Source organism: Epinephelus moara, chromosome 6 (genome assembly GCF_006386435.1).
Source record: "Epinephelus moara isolate mb chromosome 6, YSFRI_EMoa_1.0, whole genome shotgun sequence".
In the NCBI taxonomy this organism is placed as follows: Eukaryota; Metazoa; Chordata; class Actinopteri; order Perciformes; family Serranidae; genus Epinephelus; species Epinephelus moara.
The window spans coordinates 31010461-31033905 of record NC_065511.1 but is presented as its reverse complement, the minus strand read 5'-3'; the positions used below and the strand labels follow the sequence as shown (position 1 = coordinate 31033905).

General features: G+C 43.1%; 1 protein-coding gene across 1 annotated transcript in view; it reads left to right on the top strand.

Moving 5' to 3' along the window:
• The first annotated feature begins 2455 nt into the window (after positions 1 to 2455).
• The window catches only part of LOC126391796 (glutamate receptor ionotropic, NMDA 2D), a 64524-nt gene continuing 43534 nt past the window's right edge, over positions 2456 to 23445 (top strand). Inside the window, exon 1 of the mRNA XM_050046737.1 lies at positions 2456 to 2732. The gene's annotated coding sequence lies outside the window, so the exon portion shown is untranslated. The remainder of the gene's footprint in view (positions 2733 to 23445) is intronic.

The window sequence follows — 23445 nt, the reverse complement described above, 5'->3', positions numbered from 1 at the left end:
TTGCTCAGTTTCACCTGTAGGATCCTACAGGCAGTGGTGATCCTAGACTCTGCCGGCCCCAGGCAGAGAAGCCCATCGATGACCATTGAGGTCATACGGTAGCTAGAAGGGGAGCTACTTAGGGGGTTTTGGGGCAGCAGCAGTGCACTGTATAGTGCCTTTATGGGAGGTTAAAGAGACTTTATAGTTGTCATTGCAAAATGTGCCAATATAAGTGGCCACTGGGGCATCTTTTCCCAAATTATTTTGTCTGGTTTGCCTCTCCTGATGGTGCACCCCTGCCCACACTTGGATTTAAGGGCAAGTTCACCAACTTAATCCAACTAATCACTGCTTATCTCACCTCTGCTGATATTTAGCGCTACAGACAGATGTGGTTTGTTTGCTCAGGTTTAGAGATCCTCATCTCTGAGATTTCTGCCTCGCTGTCAAGAGTTTTTACTGGAGCTACGTATGAAAACTATGACAACTGTTGACAGCTTGTTCTGTGGATTATCCGGAGTAATGAGGACACTGTTTTTGGAAAGAGATGTTGAATTTTTTAAAGACTAATTTTTCAATCCTGTGAGAAGCAGAAGCGAAAATTCCAGTCAGCTCTGTTGTAGTGTGGAGACAGAGACACTGTATCTCAAATCCAGGGCAAATACACCCAAAAGAATGCATCAGCTGGAAATACGTTTTGTTTTATTTTACATTTTTGGTAAATTGATCCTTTAGGAATGACGACGACAGGAGACATGGATCCCTCGATATTTAAAATGTACGTTTTCTTTTATTTTGACAAAATCAGATACATTAACATCAAAAACTGATGCAGAAAATGCGCAAATTTACTAAATAAAAAAAAGAAGAAGAAATGATGTGTTGCAAAATTTTCTGGAGGAAGACCCCCTGTTTCATATGTTCACGCCCAACGTAGAAACGAAATCTATGCCACACACACACTATAGTGACCTATCTAGAGGCAAAGCCTAGCAATGAATGAGTGTTGTGGAGACTGATGCAGGTTCCACAGGACAAATCTTTCAAAGCCTGGTAAAGGGGACATCTGGCTTTAGGCATTGATCCCACTGCGCACACACACACACACACACACACACACACACACACACACACACACACACACACACACACACACACACAAACCTATATACCCAAATACTGCAGCTCTGTGTATTGCTTGGAGTCAGCCTCATATTGATGATTGTTCAATTAGATTGAACTGAGTTGTGCGTCCATCATTTACCAAACCTCCGGGGGCCAAACGACACATTTCTATCAATACAGTGAGACCTTTGCTCGCCCTGTCCCTGCAGCACTTGTTCCATTTAAGCACTCGGTCCATCTCTGTCTGTGCGTTTGTATATACTGTATATGTGTTCTTATCTGTGTGTGTGTGTGTGTGTGTGTGTGTGTGTGTGTGTGTGTTCCCGAAACAACAACAACAACCCGAGGTCTGATGAAAAGGTTAAATCCCAATAACCAGAGCATTTACTGAGTCTCCTGGTGCACAGTCTGCTGGTGATGAGGCTAACTATTGCTCCATTGATTAGTGCTGACACACAGAGGAAGAGGGAGGATGACTGAGGCGAAGATAACAACACATCCCCAAATTTATTGTACTTCACAGCTGAGAGAGATTCACCTTCCTTTGGATGAAAGAGAATAGTAAACAGAACATAATCCAGCACAGCCTCCTGTAGCATCTCATACTTCAACAAATGGTTATGAAAAGTTACTCCGTTATAAATATTTCAGCTCTGAAGCCAGCACGCGAGGAGTTCACTAACTGAGGCTGATGCTCTCTGCAAAGCTGCACACACATGGTCACTGACATGCTGACATGTAGTTTCCCATTCACACACGCGCGCGCGCACACACACGCACGCCGCATCAGCTCGCCATGCAAAGACGCACCGGGCAGGGTGACACTCACATGTGGATCCACAGACGCTGGTGTGGCGCCTCCGTTTTGCTTGGAGAAGCAGAAAGAGGCGATAGGAGGCAGGAGGAGGAAAAAAGGCAGGACGGCGAGGGAGGGAGCCAGAGATGGATGGATGGATGGATGGATGGAGGAGAAGGGAGGGGAAATGCGGAGGGACGCAAGGGAGGAGGGGGTTGGGGGTGGTGGTGGAGGGGGGGCAATGAGAGGGCTGAGTGGTTCTAGTAAATATTTATATTGCAGTATGATACGCGCGAGAGTGAAAGAGGGAGAGAGGGGAAAGGCAGAGAGAAAGGGGGGAGATATAGAGCGTCCATCCCTTTATTAATTTTATTCCGGACCGCTAAGTTTAGCATTCAACACGTGTCGCCAGTGATGGAGAGAGGCAGGGAGGGGGGAGGAAACGGGAGAGAGGGAGAGGGAGCGAGAGAGGGAGGTTGACGGTTGCTAGGTGACGGGGCGCATATACTGAATTTTAACAAAAGAACAGGGAAAGAGGGAGAGGGAGAGTGTGTGTGTGAGAGAGAGGAGAGGAGAGAGGGAGGGAGAGAGGTAAAGAGAGAGATCGGAGAAATTGAATACATGTAGAACATATATATATTTAGATATATATATATATATATATATTTTCTCCCCCCCTGCGCGTGTGTCTGTGTGCGTGTTGTGGTGGCGGCGGCGGCGGCTGGAGAAGAGGGGGGGGACACCCGCAAAACGGATACCTCAAAAAGGAAGGATGTGAAAAAGGATGGAGGGACGCAGGAAAAGAGGGGGGACAGGCTGGTGAAAAACAGTAAGTACATTTATTTTCAATGATATTTGCAGTGCGGAGGCATTTTCCCCCTGTTCTCCGCACACACACACGCAAACACACACACACACACACACACACACAGGGACGCACACAGACTCTACTGCTTAGATTAATTGCGGCTCGGGCAGTGAGAGGGTGCTACGCGTCATTGAGACAGGAATAAGGGGCTCGGGTGTCGGCATCTGTACGGTCCGTGATGGAGAGATGGATGGCCGGGGGATGGAGAGGTGGACGCGGCCGGCGCACCGGGGCTTTGACCCCTCTGTCATTGCTGCGCCTGGAAAACTCACAAGCCTCTTTAACGCATAGGTTCCTCTCAGCAGCAGCCGGCATACATATTCCGACATGCACTCACAGATTACCGGCAGTTCAATTAATCATATAGACCAGAAACCTTTAGGCTATGATTTTGTCTGCCAGGAATTTTCTATGCATTATTAATAAAGACAGAGTTTGGGTTCCGTTTAAGTCTTTAAACACCGGCGCTGGCTGCAGTTTCCCCCTCACTCTGCTGCGGATGTATTAATTGAGGTGATCATATCTGTTGATGCTCATTTTCTCAGGCTGCCTGGTCAATGTTAGTGCGTGAGTGTCTGCCTTTTTGCTCGTCTTATAGAGCCACCGCAAGATTGCCGATCAGTTTTTCCCCTCTTGATCTATTTATATCCCGATACGCTGAATATTTGGGCGTATGGCAGCACACACAGTTTTATCCCTCTGTTGCCACCGAGGAATCTTCCCCAACGGGCTGACTTGCCTCAAACACTCTCAGACAGCTGGAACAGGCGGGTGTTTTTTTTTTCTCTCGTCTTCCAGCTGGGTGAAGAAGGAGTGTGTGAGAGATTTCACTTTGTAGGTAGATTTTTTAAATTTGCAGCCCCTGTGGGCGCCCAAATAACTTTTGTTTTTGCCTTGCACTACTTGAATATGGAGAGAAGTGAATAACAGGTGCAAATACACACCACCACCAGCAGCACCACCACCACCATCAGCAGCAGCAGCAGCAGCAGCAGCACTCCAAAATAAAATAAAATTTAAAGGCCTTGGACTACTGAGACCACCAAGGGAGAAGACCATGCCATTGACCTGTAAAATGGAGCAGCACAGTGTTGCTTCTCGCACAGATTTGCTGCAGTGATTGGGAGTGCAAGATCAAATTTATTGGCCTACACCGTGAGGCCACTGAATGCATTTATCCAGATGGAAATTGGAATTAATGTGTTGTTCTCCCCCGTTTCTGCGGGGTGTTTCGGTGGTCTCAGCTCTCTCCTCTCTCTCTCTCAGCTGATATCCATTTCAATCAGCTCTTTCACCCACAGGTGACATGCTCCGTTCAGTTGATCATCTTCCCCTTCGCGAGCAAGCCCTGTGAAATGTACACACATGCGTACTGCAGCGTGGTGCATGCACTGCTGCCCGTAAAGTGTTGCCTTCAGTGTCAGCCCCCCCTTCTTTTCTTTTTTTTCTGCCGATCTGTCGTACAGTTGCCCTGAGAGATCTGTACTGTACCAGCTGTGAGTAGGGGTAGACAGGAGGGGAGGGGAGGGAAGAGGAGAGGTGATGAGAGAGACAGAAGGTGTGGAGGGAGAGAAGGTGTGAGGAGGAGGAGGTGGAGAGAAGGCATAAGGGGAGAGCCGGGGTGAGAGATTGGAAAAAGCAGCAGAACGAAGAGGAGAGTAAGAAAGGGTTGGTTGGAATTGAATATCAGAGGGGGGACATGGTTGGGAGGCGCAGGAGAAAGAGATGAGACGGAGAGAGTCAACATTTGTGTGCTTGTTTTCTCCAACCCCCTGCTCTTCATCAATTTCACCTCATTGATTCATTGACTTTTGCACAGAAAACCTTCAAGCTTAGCTCAATCCCCCCCTCGCTTGTCTCTCTTTTCTTCTGCCAATCCCCCTGTTTCTTCTTGCCTCAATCCTTTCCGTCTCTTCTCTCACCCCTTGCAACCTGTGACTTCCTCTGCACAGTTTCCTTTTCCTCTCTCCTTCTCCCGCCTCCCCTTTCATCATGTGTTTGATGCAACATTAGTGGATAGTTTCCTCAATCCTGCCGCCCACCCAAAACCCCTCTCCCACCCTCTCCACACGTTGCACCCAGTGTTCTTTTTAATACCACTAATTAAGGTAAAGCTCGTTAACATAGAACATCAATTAGTGTTTAACGAGATCAGAGGCTGGTGTTTTGGAGCGATTACAGTACTCCCCTCTCCCGGTGTTCCTGTCTGGACTCTACTCCGGGTTGTGTTGATGAGCATATTCGCTTTGGCCCTGGAGCGATGGCGAGGCAAGGATTTTTCTACATGTGGTGGCAGTGTGGGTGTCATGTGGCGTGGGTGGTTTTGATCAGTTATTTAAATGTAGTATTATGTTACATAAAATTCTTGGAGGGGTTATTCACACTAAAAATCTAACTCATCAACTAGAAATATTTATTTTCCCAAATAACATCTCTGACTGATGCTCGTTAAATAAATCTCTATAATTTCAAGAAAGAATGCCCCCCATTGAAAGCAGCAGGGGACACAATTTATCAGATTCACTCTTCTCTAAAATTAAGCACTGAATTGCACTTAAGTCTAAATTGCTCACTATAGTTGTCTTCTTTAGTGATGCAGGCTTTTATACATTCGATGCAACAGTTAGAACCGAACTTTTATCACACATCTGCGGCTGAACATACAGGTTGAAATAAATGTCAGACAGCGGACAGTTTATTCTCCCTCTTATAAAGACTGAAGACTGTAAAAGTTTAGAAATTCTGAACAGTTAAGGTTGCTTGAGTGACAGTCAGTAACGTTCGGCTGCTGATGTGTGTCAAGTGAATTTGACGTAGTTGTAGGTTTCGTTGGGCAACGCAGGGGATACCCCAATATTTAGAACATGTGCATTTGTCCAATAAAAACAAGACAGTTGCAGAGGATTTTCATGTTGACAAACTTAAAGACATGTACACCAATAATTGATGCAGAAAAGCCACAAATTAGTGCATAAACATTCACCAGAATGCAGGAAATTAAGTGCTTGATGCTCAAGATTTTCTGGCGATGGGCCCCCAAATTGAAACTAAACCTTTGCCCTTGCCCTTTGAAGACACCTGGGGTCTATAAGTTGATTAATTGATTGCTTGATCAACAGAAAAATATTTGATATTCAATCAATAGTTTCAGAAATCTTTTGTGTAAAAGCAGAGAAAAAATGCCAAATATTTTCTGGATCCATCTGCTGTTTTCCGCTTTATATCACGTAACTGAATATCTTCAAGCTTTGGACTGTTCGTCGGACAAAACAAGACATTTAAACGCATCACCTTGGATTGTAGGAAGTTGTGATTGCATGTCTTTTTTGACATTTCGATGACTAATAGATGAATTACCTGCAGACTAATCAATAATAAAAGATATGTCAGTTGGGACCATACACACAGTGGTAGATAGGCAGGCGTGAACAGAGAAGACTTGTGAAGACTCTTTTATTACTGCATGTATTCAAGGAAGTATTTCACTGCTGGAAAGATGGCCTGTTTTATAAAACCAGGCTCTGTGTGTAGTAGAGAGATGCAAGTACTTTTAGAATAAAATTGGGGCCTCATGATCAGAGAGAAGAGAGAAAGGGCTGTGGCATTTGCTTTTACTCGAGGTAGAAAACCTACAGCTACCAGAATGCACTGCACCGCACCAGATGAGTAAACATTCCCCCTGGTGGGTGACTTTATGCAGCTTGGCTGTTTTGACACAGGAGACAATATCTCAGCCGGCTGGTTGCAAACAATTTCGAATAACAGTTAAACAGTTTCTGTTGGGGGTCATGGAGGAAATGGATGCCTGTCCCAGCTGACACTGGGCGAGAGGCAGGTTACACCCTGTACAGGTCACCAGACTATCACAGGGCTGACACATAGAGACAGACAACAATTCACACTCACATTCACACCTATGGACAATTTAGAGTCACCAATTAACCTGCATGTCTTTGGACTGTGGGAGGAAGCTGGAGTACCTGGAGAAAACCCACGCTGACACAGGGAGAGCATGCAAACTCCGCACAGAAGGGCTCCCCCACCCTGGGTTCGAACCAGGAACCCTCTTGCTGTGAGGCAACAATGCTAACCACTGCACCACCATGCAGCCCTAGTTTAACAGTAAGCAAAAAGATGTTTCTGAAAACATTTTAGGTGAGAAATCGGCCACGCAGTAACAGAATCTTACCGTGTATTTCTTTAGCACTGCTTAGGTTTACAGCTTGATTGGAGTTTGGTTTGAGTTTGAGAATGACAAAGAGAGGGATGTAGGTCTCTCTCGATCCACGTCTATACTCTTTGTGGCGTACGAAAATGCAGAGGTACAACCTTTAGTTTAAAGAACACCCCTAGAGCAAGAGAAAATCGTATGTTATCTACAAACCATTTTAGAACATTGCAGAGAAAAGTTGCAGTGGTGTGAACTGGCCAGCCTGAGCTCGACTCAAGCTGACTGATGGTGTCACCTGCAACTCCGCCGGTGGCTGGTTTTAGAACGTAAGGCACATCGCCTCTTTCTACAGCCAATCAGCTTGTAATGAAGTTTGCTGATCAAATCAAAATGACCTCAGATGGCATGTTCATTTACTGGGACAGGTGCTCCGTCCCCGCCGAGCCCTCTGTTTCCGCCCTCACTGTATACTGGTGTTGGGCTGTAGGTAGCTGCTGCTGCTTACTGTATGAGCTTATGCCCTGGTTATTTATATTATTGTGGCGTATTTATGATGAATACAGTCCATCTGATGCTCGTTATGTTTTTTGCCGTTTCATCACTAGTACAAATGCAGCTGTAGTCAGTATCTCACTATCACTATCCTCATTCATATTGTAAGAAGCTACAAATTACATTCAACCAAAAAATCAGCCTGAAAAGCTGGAAATCAGAACAGAGGAACAGAGAGTTGTTGCATAGAGATGATACACCGTCTCATCTAGGTTTTTAGAACGTTGCAGAACGGCGCATTGCAAGTAGATGCATGTTTCAGCTCGTCTCTTTGGAAATCTTTGGTCTGAACTGAGCTTGAGAGATGAGCAGGGAGATCTAAGCGCTGCTAAGAAGGAGGGAAGTTACTGTTGTTGGTGTGCACATACTACCCACATTGTTGAAATTATTTTAAAGCAATGTTGTGCTTAGCAGTGGCCATATTTAAAGGCTTTAATATATTCTGATTTAACAGTAGCTGCTATGGGCAAAAAACTTTCATGGTAACATTAGTGAAGGTACAGCAAATCTCTGCTGATAGGTTCTGTCACAGCTGCCAAGCTATCAGTGACAACTCAAAGTACCGACCACTAATTGGATGTAATAGTGACATTATGATGTATTTCATTGTGACAAGCTGCAGGAAAAACAAAAATGATCTCGTTCCATGAAGAGAAACTGGGCATCATTTGTGAAGCTCGGTTCACCACAAGTTTCCGGAGTCTCTAAGAGAGGAAGAAGAAGAGCTGCATTCAGACACTGAATTACAGCAGTAAGCAACTGCTGGGAGAGGTACAAGTGGGTGTGATTAAAATGCAGTTTTTCAGAGTGAAGTATGGTACAGTATGGCAATAATCAATATGAAAACAGTTATTATGCTGCAGAAACTTAGAGACAACTTTAGCATCATCTGAACATCATCTGAGGGTTTCTTTTCAGCGAGGTGGCAGCTGCTGTGGTTTAGCAACCCTGAGGTGCCGCCCCCGGCCCAGTTACAGCCCAACTCTGGGCCGGGATGAGCAAAGACAGTCAGACGCATACTGTAGAAAAAAATGACAGGAAGTCATTTAACAAACAGGTGGAGACGGAAACAGACAGACATATGGACAGGCTGGCGGGGAGACACGTTCATAAACAAAATCACACAGACAGGTACGGACGCACACAACAGTGAGGGAGAATTTAGCGTGCACTGCTTGAACACAGTCGCTATCAAACAGGTGCACACACACACACACACACACACACAAACCTGAGCCAAAGCCCCGCGGCTTGTTTTGGGAATACAAGTCTGGAGGCAGCTAGCAGGCACACAGCTTCACATGGCTGCATGCAATACACAGTCACACACACTCTCACAAAGTACATTCAGGCAGATACCCATGGGTATGCAGTCAGACACACACGCACTGAGAGCATACCCAAAAATACACACACAATGAATAGCGTATTGCACGCAAACACACACACTAGTAGCAGTTTTGGATGAGAGAGGACCTTGGGACCTTGCCCATGGGATCCACACACTTACAGAGACGGCACTGTATATATACATTTGAGTGCACACCACATAGACACACACACAGCGGAGGAAAAGGAGGATGAAGAAAAATAATGAAAGCGGGTGGAGAGATGTGCAGAAATGTTTTGCGGCGCGCAGCGTTTTGCAGCAGTGTGGTGTGGTCCTTCATGATGATGGATGGGGCAGGAAATGACAGCATAAGTGGTTATTAAAAAGAGGAAATGGGAGCATTTATAAAAACTAGCCTGTGTCCTGTGTCTGCGGCCCATGTCGCATGTCACCCTGGGCTGCTGTGTCATGCCTCCTGATCTGTGAGACTTCCCTGCGCTGCATGAGGGCCAGCTTTGTTAAAACCCTTTGTCATTCTCTTCTCAAAGAACCCAGGCGCTGGCATTTATAGCAGGCTTTGTGCCGGAGTGACTGTGCCGGATTTACGAGGTGCAGGTACCAGGTGCAAAGTTGAACCTGTTTCGTTGCCTTATCACTTCATATAAAAATAGCTTTGCTCCATTTTCTTTCAAGTTTGAATGTGGAATTCCTTCATAACCAGGTGCCGACTATACAGCTGTTACAAATGCAAATATGTGCGTTTGCACCTGAATGGAATTTGCACAGCGTGTTATCTACAGTACAGCAAGGAGGGGAAGACAAGGGGAGGAAGAGGGAACGTCAGCGCGGAGATGGAAGAAAGCCTCTGATGAAGATAGTTTGATGTTCCTGGGCTTGTTTTAATGTGCTTCATCTCTGCATGTAAATAGCTTCTAAAACTGGCCTTTTGATTGGAGACAGTCTCGCAGATCCTCTCCTCTTTTTTATAATTTTTTGACGCCGAGAAGAACGAAATGTACAATATGCTTTGGATGCAGGTAGTCTGACTCGGGGTCGGGATTCATTTGTTCTCAAATCAGGTTGTGATGTTTCATTATTCAAATTAGACTTTTTTTCCCCTCGCGTTGAAGCCTTCTTTAGTTTATCTCGTGAAAGGTGATTAGGAGTGAATGCTCTCTTTTCAATTATGTAAGAGCAATTTCAATCTAATTTTTTTTTTGAACGAGCCAATAAATGACCCAAACCTTGGTCTGGTGCTGATCAGGCTCATCAAGTTGATTGTTATGTGATCTGCTCAGTGTTAACTGAGGCATATTCTCTATCAAAGGCTGCAGCTTCGGGAAATAAGAGACACTCATTCACACATTTTTGCACCGAGCAGTGATGGGAAGCAGCGAGGAGATCAATTGTTGGCACTGGATGCTCAGTGACATCCATCCCCAAATATTACGACGGCTGATTACAGTTCCCATCACACAGTTGTCCAAAGGTAGTGTCGTCCTGTGAAGGCGGTCAGATGTTTTCTGAGTCAGTATGTATGCATGTGTCATGCTTCTGTGTGATTTCAGACACATGATAATGTCGACTCATCATTTTGGCTGAGTGATTAAATCAGGAAAACCTGTCGTCATTGCAACTCAGGAGCTTTGGCATGTTATTCCAATGTAGTTAGTCGCACCATATAAATAAAATGAAGCTTAATTAGCCGTATTTACTGTACTACGTACATTAAGCGGTTCATTACCAAGTAAACCAGAGGTGAACAAAAAAAGCTTATTCTTAAGCTGAGTTGATTGTATTAGTGTTAACATAGGATTTCATGTAGGGGATTACTGAGGGCAAGCGTCACAGTCTTGCACCATCGTGTCTGCAGTAATGACCCGCTCGCTGTATGTTATCCTGCTCATGGCACCGTTGTTTACTAACGAAATCAATCATTTGACACAAAATATGGTTTTGAAAATGATTTCATGATTTTGAAATGTATTTCTTTTCTCTCTACGATCATAACTGCATCCATAAAAATTCATAGCAGCCTTGTAAACCAGAAAAAGACGACACTTACAATATTATAATTAGAGTTGGGCGCAGTTCACATTTGAACTGGTGCCTGTAATTCAGTACCGGTAACCAATGGTACCTTTTACAGTAGTTTCTTTCTCTTTATTGACAAAAATGCAATTTCTGAAGAAGCTGGGTGACATCGTACTGTATACTATAAAGCAATGCTGCTCTGTTCTAATCACACATGGAGCTAATGCTTTATATCTGTCTGCCTTTTTGCTTGTGTGTGTAAGTGTGTGTGTTTGTGTGTGAGCGTCTGCTTGTCGTGATACAAGGCCACTACTAAAATAATATAGAAAAGAACATAGACCTAACGCCGAAACTATCGTCGCAGATCAGCGCTGTAAAGATAATTTTGGCTCGCTAGGAAGCCGACGGAGCAGCTGAATAAGTGGCTGTGGAGCTTCGTGGCCAGCGGCTCCACAGTCCTCTGTTTCTGTCTTCAGAGCTCCATGGCTGTTCTCAAGGCTTTAGGGTGCTTCACGGCATGTTCTCACCCAGATGAGTGCTCAGATACCGAAATTTGGCACTGGTGGATTTAGATAAATTGTAACCTGGTAGTAACTTTTAGCATTTGAGAAGTAAATGAAGAGCTGTCATCTATTTCTGAATGGTTTCAGATGAACAAACTCTCTCTTCATGATATTTTGAAACAAGAAAATAAAAAATATAACAAAGATAAAGCCAAAATTTTCACAGACAACATCGAAATAACTCAGGTTCCTCACATTCAATTTCCAGGGGTCATAGTAGACGAAAAACTAACCTGGAAATACTTGGGAATAACTTGGAAATGAAGTCAATTGGTACCTTAAGTAGAGTTCATTCACTGGTCCACCATCCCTGTATGCTAACTTTATATTACAGCTTAATTGACCCTCATATTTTGTATTGTAATACTGCTTGGGCTGCCACATGTCCCACATATTTCAAAGACAGTTTTTTAATTCAAAAGACATTTTTGAGAGTCACTAGCTTTGCTAAAAAAAAATACAAATCATCTGCTTCTCTTTTTGAAAAATATAAACTTTTATCCATTTTTATTGTGAACATAAACCAGACTTGTGTATTCATGTATAAATATGTACATCTCACTCATGACTTGCTGAGTGTTTTCAGAACTTTTTAAAGTCTTCCTCAGACATTCACTCATATTCCTCAAGACACTCTAAGGACCTTTATCCTCCAAATTGTTGGACTTCTTTTGATCAATATCCATTGAAATACAGAGGACCATCTTTCTGGAACAACCTTGCTCCATCTCTACAATCATCACCTACATTATAGTTATTCAAAAAACATCTGAAAGGGACTCTAATTTGCAAAAAAATTTAACACTTCATTCACACAACTTTTTTGTTGTTGTTGTAAATTGTTCATCTTTAGCAATCTTGTACGAAATCTTAGTCTAGAGCTCTTATTCAACCATGCAGTCTTCCTTGTTATCTTTTTCTTTTCATGTATGATTGTTGTTATTTGATTGGGGAGGTATCGTCATGAGGTATTTTTGGCTTCTAACCTCGCCCTTTTAATTTCTTTTCCCTGTATTTCCTATACATGTATGTGCAAATAAACTGAACTAAGCTACCCTCGTCATTCGGCTGGTACCCTTGAAAGAACCCAACCTAATTACGATATCCAAACTCAAAGACAGCATCCAGTCTCATATCATGATATCAATATAATATCGATATACTGCCCTGTCCGTCCAATTAAAATGGCTTACTTAACCAAACTGTCAGATGGTGGCTTTTTAGCCATTTTAGCTTTTTTTTTTACACACTTGAGTAGTTCTTTTCTTCAAGTAGAAAATCCTAGCTGTCAGAAATTTCTGATATCTCATGATATGAACAGTTTTCCCTCCCAGCTGCTCGTAATTACGCGCAGCACAATACGATGTGAAAGCGCCATAAAGAGCTGTGGCCATCTCAGACTACTGAACACCTCTCTGATGATGAGATACTGTTGCTTCATGTGTCAAGACTTGAGAGATATTTTATATTTGTTGCTGTGAAACAATCAGCACAGGATTAATGGGCTTCTGTCTTTGTGTGAAGACAACACAGTGGGGTTCTGACATTCCCTTCACTAACCTCTCATCACCTTCTACTCTTGAGAATCATCTGAGGCTGCGCTGAGGAAAAGAAAAAAAAAAGCTTCACTGGTCTCAATCCTCAGATTCCTCTCTCTCTGTCGGGCTTCTGCCTGCATGGGAGTGCATTTCCTGAGCCAAACTGATCCACCAACGTTTATAGGATAGGCTGACAGAAGTGTTTCTAACACCTTTGCTTATGAGCGGGGGCAGAGCCAGATGTGCTGTGAACGCAGCTGAAACCTGTGCACAACATTGTGACATTGCAGCGTTAGGTTTTAAGCAGACACAATCCGGCTCGACTTCAGCAACATGTGGCATCTGCTGCTGAAGGAGACTTCCTTGCCGTTTCCCTCCCATTCTTAAATGTTTGGGTGTGCGTGTGTAGATGTGATCCGCGCACATTCCTCCATACGTTTAACGTCTGCTTGTGTGTGACCTTGTACAAAGGCGCGATAGTTATCAGCGAAGGTTTCCCACACCAGTTTAATCTGTTTATCCTCAGAATAAGATTGTGAATCATTACTATGCAGAGCTAGGTGCTCCTTTTTCTGCCGAGAGTCTCGAGCAGCTTCCTAGTTTGTAGTTGTTACAGAATGTTTCACCTTACGGGTCCTGAAGGGCTGCAGTGTCGGCTGCTTTTCATCTTGCTCTTTTAATTAGTGACTGATTTAGATCTGGCTAGGTGATCCCAGTGTCTGGCCAATCAATGAGGGAATTAATGGAAGCGCTGGTGCAAGCAGAGTGGAGCAACACAGTGGCGTTGCGACAACTGGCTCAAAATGGAATGAGAAAATAATCCGTTTAACATTATTGTTAAAAGAAAAACTGAGCATTTGCTCCGTGCTTTAACATGATTTCACTAAATTTTGAACATTCTCAGAGTTATTTCGACCGTCTCGTCCCATCTGCTGAGAATCTTTCATCCAATTTGTTCCTGATTTCAATCTCAATGCTTGCATAAAAAACCCCACAACAATCAGCCAAGCATTTCATTCATGAATGTACAGTACATTATGTAAATGCACAGCGGGAATGCATGTTTATTCTTAGATGATTGCGCTGCATTGATAGCGCTGTGATATTGAAGCTATTTTCCCCCCAAACACAAAGCCCTCAGAGTTTCTGGATGCCTGTAAGAGGTTGAGCAGTGACAAATTATTCCTTTTAAAACAAACATAATAAGATAATCCCCCAGGTCGTGCGTTGTAATCTTGACAGAGGATTCGGGAAGAAGAGCAACTAAAGAAAACAATTTATATGTACATTAAATTCAGTAAATTATGTGGTTAGAGTCAACCTGGGACCAGAGGGGGGCTGGCCAGGGAGCAGCGCTGCAGTCCTCTGCTCCCAGCTGTATTAGATGTCAGGTGATGAGGCGGGGGGATGAAATATTCTTACTCCTTGGCCAGCCTTAAAGTAAGCACTTATATTATACAAGCATTGGCAGTGGGCATACAAACTATGTAGTCTCCTTATAAAACCATTTTTATTCATTCAAGTCAAGTAAGTATAGGCCAGTTAGGCTTATTGAAATAATACCCAGCACTCTGTCGCGTGAATTCCTGATGCAAGATCCCCAGACGCTGGCCTTTCCACATGAAAGGATATGACCCCACTGATATTTATGTCTCAACACTCATGAGGGTAGTAAACCATTTGTAGCTGTTTTCTGAATGGATGTGTAGGTGTGTGTGTGTGTGTGTGTAAGGGAGGGAGACGATAAAATAGAGACAGTCTTGAAATATTTCTGTGCATCATTCACACACAAATTGACGTTGTTTATGCAGCCTGTATAACCGAAAATATAGCGTGTATGTGCGAGCGTGAGCTTGCAGTGTCCTGAGGATTAAATGAATGACAGGAGGTTGAAAGATAAAACACACACACACACAAACTCACGCACAAACAAAGTGGAGAAAAAAACCTCAAGATGCCAAGGCTGTATTACAAAGCAAAGTGAAACAACTGACAGGCCTTTATTTTTATCAGCTGATTCCTCTCTCAGGTTACACGAGTTCATTTTCGAGCATTGCTGCAGTGACTAGACGTGCGAGGCTGTATTAAAGCAAAATTAAGCACATTCTCCAATTAGATAATTATATACTCTGAGCTTTGGAGAGATGAGATGTGGTAATGTCAAATATTTCAGTAATAATCATCCGTAATGATGTGATTTCCAGTCGCTGCTCCTCGTGTCTCGTGTTTGAAAAAAGCACAGTGGGTAGCACTAAGACGTTTTCTTTTTTGTTGAAAAATGAGGTCAGAGAATTGTTAGTGCTACAGTGTGGCAGCGTCCAGGGTCAGCTTCATCTCATTTCCATCAATCCATAGAGGGAAGAGAAACAAGGAGTGTCCTCCCATTCAAATAATGAAATTCATTCTCTGAACGTACAGAAGCGAAGTCCAATTAATCGACACTGTCTCTTGGCAAAAGTGTTTAATCCGAAACCCTGTGAAAAATAACATTTGAATTTAAAAAAAAAAAGGCAAGATACTCTGAACTTTGGAGTGAGATTCGTTTTGTTACGACCACATGGAAATTAAAGGGGACCTGAAATGTCAGAATAAAATGCTGTTTTGCACTGAAGAAACAAAGGTAGACGTCAAGGTGACTGTTTCATTTTGTTCTCGTAAAAGGTTACAAAATACAGAAAGGACAAATGGAGAATGTGTCATGCAGAGCCAATGGAGATCTCACGTTTACCTTTACTGTAACAGTACACGATATGAAATAATATTTTTTGAATTTGCAGCTAGATGCAGGAGAGAATGCAAAATTACAACACAGTGTACTTTCATTTGACACATTACACAGTGTTTATTTGTTCAACATCCGTCCATCCATTATCCATAACACCTTTTTTAACCTTTATTTAACCAGATAAGTCAATTGAGAACCAATTCTCATTCACACTGACTACCTTTACATGCACACTGATACTCCACTAATATTACAAATATGACAATATTCAGAATTTGATCCGAATCATGTAAACTATATATAGATATTCTGAATTATGTCTTTTTTCAGAATGAGGCATTTTCCGATTAAGACATGTCGGACATATCTGTATTAGACGGCTTTTAGGAGCATTCTATGGACGTGTTTACAGAGAATTCACCATATGTGCCTCCATTAGGGTTATTACAGCAGTTCGTGACACACAGCCTCCTGCCTGTTTATGTCAGCTCTGTGTGTTGTCATGGATACGTTGTAAACAAACCAACAAGCCAACAGCTTGCAAGGCTATGGTGGAGATGCATGCCCAAAAGAAAAGCCCACATTTCTGGTCAGAAGGAGAACAGCCACTTTAAAACATTATGAAAGACTTGGATATCAACAGGTTTTGGATTAGGGTTGTGTTATATCATCTTGTTCACAGCTGTGTCTCAATTCAGGGGCTGCAGGCTTCGAAGGCTGCATTTGAAGACCGATTGTGTCACATCGGTGCGACCAAGGCCGTCCCATTTCGAAGGCTCCTTCAGATGTAGCCGAGAAATGCAGCCTTCTTTCCCAGAATTTGGAGGATGCAACAGATGAATCCTTCATGGCCCAGCCTATCCCAAGATGCATTGTGCATCCGTGACGATTATATATTAAGTGAAGTTAACTAACAGTTAACTAGCTTTAACAATCTTAATTTAATAAGTTAACTTAAAAAACGGTCCATCAGCCTGAAATATATCAAATGGCGATGTCTCCGGTAATGAATCATCTCCTCAAGTATTAAATAAAAATATATATATAATAACAATCTCTGGGTCCATGATTTAGGGCTAAGTAACTTACTAGCTTACTCCTTCTTTTGTCAAGTCCAGCTGGTTGCTAGGTAACAGCAACACCAACGGGTCGGGGTGAGAACAGCTGGTGATGCAACAAGGAAATCAGACCAGCAGACTAGACTGTCCCATTTCGGAGAGTGTTCGGTTTGGCTGATGCGGTCTTCAAAGGATGTGGCTGACGTAGACCGTGAAAGCCGCGTCCCTTAAAGGCTGCAGCGCCTGAATTGAGACACAGCTAATAATACCGGTATAGTTTTTAGAATGATGTGAAAAATTCATATTGTGATACTTCAACAAATATGCAACAACAAGCATGGCTGAAAGTGAAATTATTACAGACTCCTTGGTGGTTCCAAAAAGAGGAGGAGCTTCAGTAGTGTGGAATAAACTGTGGCGTCCTGAATGTTTTATGAACAGCTCCGGACTTCTCAGACTCTTTTAGTGACTTACCGCTCAGAGGGAACTCAGTCAGCGGCTCCTCTGGCAGCAGCACAGTGTCTCTCCCTCTTTTCTCTCGCTGTGCGCACATGGGAGTCGGTGTCGTCAAGTGATTTTGTCATAAACCTTTGGTAATGTAAACCTATGTGATGCTTGTGGCTCGACAAAAAACTCCATATATGTGAATGTGTGATAGTTGTGGTATCATAACAGCCTGTCACAGGTTACAGTGTGATGATTAGAGGAGAAATGGCAGAGCATAAAGGTCCAGGTGGAAAAAAACCCAACTCAGTCATTTAGGATTTTTCTTAAAGAGAATGAAATCACCTGTTGATTTATATTTATACATCCCAGGGTACATTTTTTGTATTTGGGAGCTGTTTTAATGTGTAATTTGTGGTAGACTTTATTTTGTTGTTATTAATTTTGTATACAGGATCTGAATCTCACTCTGAGTTACTGTTGTTGTTTACAAACTAAAGAAATGAGAGATCATTTTTGTTTAGTTTTTACTTAATATTTGAAGGCAAACTGTAAAACTATATCATTTTATTTTGTCTATTACCTAGATTAGTAATAAAATATTAATTTTTACTAATTTGTCATATCATCAAGAATATCGTTATCACAAAAATACAATGAAATGTCATGATATTATTTTAGGGCCATATATCGCCCACCCATAATTTGGATATGCACAAATATCACAGTGCCGACCTTTTGAAGAAGGTGGTTTCCTATATTTTGTCGTGATAAACAACATGTTAGGGCACATTGATTGGAGCATTCACGGCTGCATGTGAACAAGAGTATTCAACGAATATTCTTTTCTTTTGTGTACATATGTGTTAATATGTTTTACTGATTTTCAATGTATTTATCCCACAACGAAGATACAAAACATGTATATCTGACATCAATCCAACCATTCCTCCCCGACTATAAAGAAACACTGTTCATCATATATACTGACAACCTGAAATCAAATTCTTGATTCCATCCGTACCGTCCTGCCCACCCATCCATACGATTACAGGTTACAAGACACATTCAGGTAAAGGAGGGAAGCTACCAGAACTTCACCATATAATTGTACTGATTACTCAAACACATGTAGAAAGAGAGGGAAGAGGGGCTGTCTGCTGTCAGGCAAGATTTATAGGTAACACATTCTTTATCGAGGGCTCCTGTAGTGAATCAAAAGGTCCAGAAAGGGGCTCCATATCTTAATATGGTTTGAGAGGACCCTTTGAGTAGGAATATGATTTTTCCTGACTTAGTTGTAATGTTGCTTTTTTTCGGAATAAGGGCAAAAAAAAGATTATTTTGTGCATGTGGACGTAGTCACCGACGAGCTGGTGAAGAGGCAGCAACAGGATACAAGACGTTAAAAAACATAGATGCAGCTGGTGCAGTAAATCAACATTAGACAAAATTAGAAACATCACAATATACACATTATACACAACAACAGTACGAACAGTGTTCAGGAGAAGCAAGTTTAAAAAGCGGTGCAGTGATCAGACACTTTAAAGGATAATAACGGGATGAAGGTGAGGAATTTTAGCATCTTTGGCATCAATGAGGTGGAGACTTTAGGAATAACCATGCTAATAAATTTAAGAGATAGTAAAGTGCGGTTACTGTCGAAGATATTGATTAGTGAGCGGTGATATGGAAGGGTTACGCCAGTGACAGTTTGATAAGTAATCTAATATCAGTGGATGTGTTGCCTGGTATGGAGTGATGGTTGGTTGACTGGAATACAGTTTACAGTAATGAGTGTTGAAAGGGGCTCCGGTGTCAAAGCTTATCCTTTACACGGTCGTGGGGGGCTGGACCTGATTAGACACTGGGTGAGAGGCGGGGTACACCGTGAACAGGTCGCCATGTAATCACAGCAGGGCTGACACATGGAGACACACAACCAGTCACGCTCACATTTTGCCTCATATCAGAGAGAAGTGTCAACCTGTTAACACTCTGCTTCCATCTCCAGTCTGATGTTTTGTCCACACTGAACTGATTTCAGGGTGAGGGGGTTTGGATTTTTCTTAACCAATTACTAGAAAAACATATCGGCTTAATCTAACGTCATTTTAAGTCCATACTGATGTGTAACCATGTCAACATACTGTATTTTCTGGGCTTTCAACACTTTCCCCACCAGAGTATTATTTTTAAGTTGCCAGCCACCGCCAGCATTTTTTTTTATCATACTCACTTATCTTTCTAGACCCACAGAATAATTTGCTCTATGAATATGTGAACAGTATATACATGAAACTAAAGAAGAGACCTTCTGTTTTTAAACATGTCTCATTCCAGTCCCTCTTTACACTTGAATTTGTGCATTTCATAAAAAAAAAAAACCCAACATTTCAGACAAAAAGCTGAGAAAAATATATTTTTGTCAAGGACAGTCATTTTCAAGTATAAAATAAATTTCACATTTACCATTTTTTGTTTTTTCTCATTTCCTTACGTCAGTTTGAATTGTATAAATGAAAAAATAATGATAATAATAATGAAAATAATATTCTCTTTGAAGTGTAACAGAACACGTTGTCACATTCAGTGTCAATACTGTTGTCTCCCTCTCCTCTATGGTTGCCTTGTCCGTGTATTATTGTCTCTGTCATGACGATCCTGTTTCATCCCACCAAATTTGTTTGTCTGAGTCCAAATGGGATTCAAAACAGGAATTGTCGCAGTTTGAGACCATGCAACCGTAGACTTTTCCGTCGGCCCCAGCATTGTCGTGCAGTTTACAAGCTGCTACATCATTTTCTGATTTTGAGCGGATCTTCTTCCTTTCTTTTTTGGACATGGCAGTGCTGTTCTATTTCACAAGATGTGTAACAGCGCCCTCTATCTTATAACAGTGACAACACGGAGTGCCGGCGAGAGAGTTAAGAGTGAAGCAAAGCGAAGTAAAACAAACTTTAATGCTGGGTAATATCGAGAAGACATGTCCTTTTAGAACAGCCTCAATTGTGGTATCTATTACACTGGTTACCTTTGTTTTTATTACTCCTCACTGGTACTAACACACAACGGTGTAAGGGCCTGTGTCCACATCGACTTATTCTTTGGCGGAAAAGCGATGGCAGGGCGCTGGGGAGTGGTTCATCCTAGCGCTTCATAAAAAAGCACTTCCAGCTCTTTTTTCAATGATGCTCCACATGTAGTTGAGTTTGTATGACAACAATATCTTGACATTAATGTTAGCTAGGTAGCTAACATAATGCTACTTTAACAGAGGGTTGACAACACAGTTAACAGCACACTAACAGAGCATACAGTGATAAAAGCACAACACTCACCAGCAAACATTCAGTGTCCGGCTGAACTGCTCCCACAAATTGCCTTTTCTCAAGGTGGCTGCATGTGCTCTGTCATCATTGGGAACAATTAAAAATGGACACTGGCGTTAAGAAAGAAATGCTATGTGGGCACAGGCCCTGAGTCCTGCCTGTGGCGCTGATTGGCTGATAGTTAGTCCCCCTGCAGCACTCATTGCTGGTTTTTATTTTAACAGAGTAACCGGAAGCCAGATAAATCAGTCGACTCTGTGGAGTGGGCGGATTCCAAGGTCTGGACCCAGGCAAGCTCACATTCACACCTACAGGCAATTTAGAGTCACCAATTAATGTAACCTGCATGTCTTTGGACTGTGGGAGGAAGCCGCAGAACACCCACGCTAACAGGGAGAGATCATGCAAACTCTACGCTAAAGGGCCCAGTGGGTTGAAACCCAGAACCGCCTTGCTGTGAGGCCACAGTGCTAACCACTGCACCACTGTGCCGCCTGTTTGTGAAACAGAAAAATAGAAAGAAGAGAGTAGCAGTAATTTCAGTCCTCTTGGACAAAAAAAACACCGTTTGATATTTATGTTCCCCTGTGTGTGTGTGTGTTTGTGTGAGTGTGTTCTATTTGTCTTAAATTTGTAATCCGCAATTTATTTTCATATTCCCTATCAGCTCGCCCTGCAAATTTAACTGTTTGGCATAAAAAATGATGTCAAGTTTATGAAAGCGACCAGCTCTAATCTGGTTATCAGCCTGTGGCATGTGTAATTCATACAAATATGATGTGTCATGTTTCCCTGTGAGGACCTGGTGTCACAAGGGTTTGATAGATGGCTCAGTCGTTGTGTCACTTGAACGTTTATGATAGCCACGGCTATCACGTCCGAGGGAGGCGAAAGCAGCAGCAGCAGCAGCAGCAGCAGCAGCAGCAGCAGCAGCACGCTTTACTACTGCTGTTTACAGCCATGCAGTAAAAAAACCCCACACAGCACTGTACGCCCTGCTGCTGCACGCTGCGCTACTCGCCGATCACTCTGCTCACTATGCACAATGGGAACAAGAGGCGCTCGCCTGCCTGGTGGCTCTTCTACTCGACAGGGATCAAAGAGAGAGAAAGAGGGAGATATGAGAGAGGGAGGAAGTGAGGGAGGGGAGGAAGTAGAGAGTGAAAGAAGTACAGGACAAAGACATGTGGGGAGGGAGAGAATGGGGGAGGGCTGGAGGAAAACAGGCGAGGAGTTGTTGGAGGGGGGAGTTGGTGAAAGAGAGATGGTGCAGAGTGCGGTGAATGGATGAATGAATGGGGGAAAAAATGAATGAACAAGTGAAACAGACCAAATCAAGTGACCGAGACTGAGTGAAGCAGTGTGTGTGTGTGTGTGTGTCAATGAGCGAGTGTATGAGTGGGTGAACAAGTGCAGCAGGACAGAGAGAGGGAGAGATTGGGGAAGGGAGAAAGAGAAGGAGAGAGGATATGTTCCGTCAGAGAGGACACACTCCAGTGGCTGTGATTGAAGTATGGGCCAATTAACACGAGGAGCATTGAGCTCCAGCTGCACTCTTCTCTTCATTCCTCCGCTCCCCCACACTGCCATATTACCCCGCACGACACACACACACACACACACACACACACACACACACACACAGACATTGATACACTCACATATATGCACACTGTGGGCAACACACTGTGCTGGCACTTTATCTTATCTTTTACTATAGCACAGCTATGGACCCAAGGAAATTATAGAGGCTACATGCAGCAGTGTTCTCGAGCACACTGCGGTCTTAAATGTGGACGAATAGAAAAAGAAAAAAGAAAAAAATGGAGTCTTCATCTTCAGGGGAGGGTTTCTTATTCTAGTGACTCACACAGACGCTGCAATTTCTTCTAATGCTGTACAGTAGACTATATATTAGCCTGCATACATTTCAGATGTTTTGTGTTGGCCGTGGAAAGCTGCCCGGGCTGATTCAGTGCAGCCTGTGCCATAGGCAGCAGGGAGCAGGTCCATTACTCTGCATGACAGAATGGAATGAAGCAGCAGAGCCCCGACGTGGGGTAAACACAACGCTGAACACTGCACTTCCACAAGTCCACACTCCAGACTCCACAGACTCCTTCCTTCCCCATTCACGTTTCCCCCAGCAGATCCGATGCAGCACAAGGTCTGGCACTCTGCCTCCATTGGAGTTCAGTGCGAAAGGGGGGCTCAGGGAGGCGTGGATGCCAGCGACTGACTTCTACCCGAGCGGCTCCCCTCCTCTCCCACGAGTCATTCTTCCAGAGTCACCGCAGGCGCTCGCTGCAGCTGTAGCACGTACAGTTGAGGGGGGAAGGAGGGGATCTGATACTCTAAAACATTGTGAATGTTCTCCGAGCATCGCACTGACACCAAGAATCAATTTTTCATTTTGTGTTTAGAGGCTATACAACTTTTTTTTTGTCTCTTTGGAGTTTGCGGGAATAATATAGGCTTCAGTGTAATCCTCTGTAGAGGGATATACCTTCAAAGCAGTTGATTTGCCTTCAGCTACACAAAAACTGCAAACCTTTTTTGACAATTTTTAAACCGGTGAAGAAGTTGTTGCCAAAGCTGCACATACAGTACCCATTAATTCCTATAGGAAATCATGTGGAATCAGCGAGCACATCATGCAGTGTAAATGAAATGTTTAAGTGGAGATATGATGAGATGTGTTTTGATTGTGAAGCACTGGCTGGCAGGTTTTTTTTGGAAGAGATAGAGGAGACTGGCTCGCCTGCCTGAATGTTTTCTCTCTCATCTTCTTGATTAGCTGTCTGTGTCAGCCTGAGAATATTCCTGCTCTTAAGTACTCGGTAAATATTCCTGAAGGTGTTTTTAGTTTGCTTCTAACAGTCGCTGGCATGTACGCCAGCTTCTGTGGTGCTGTAAATGCCACT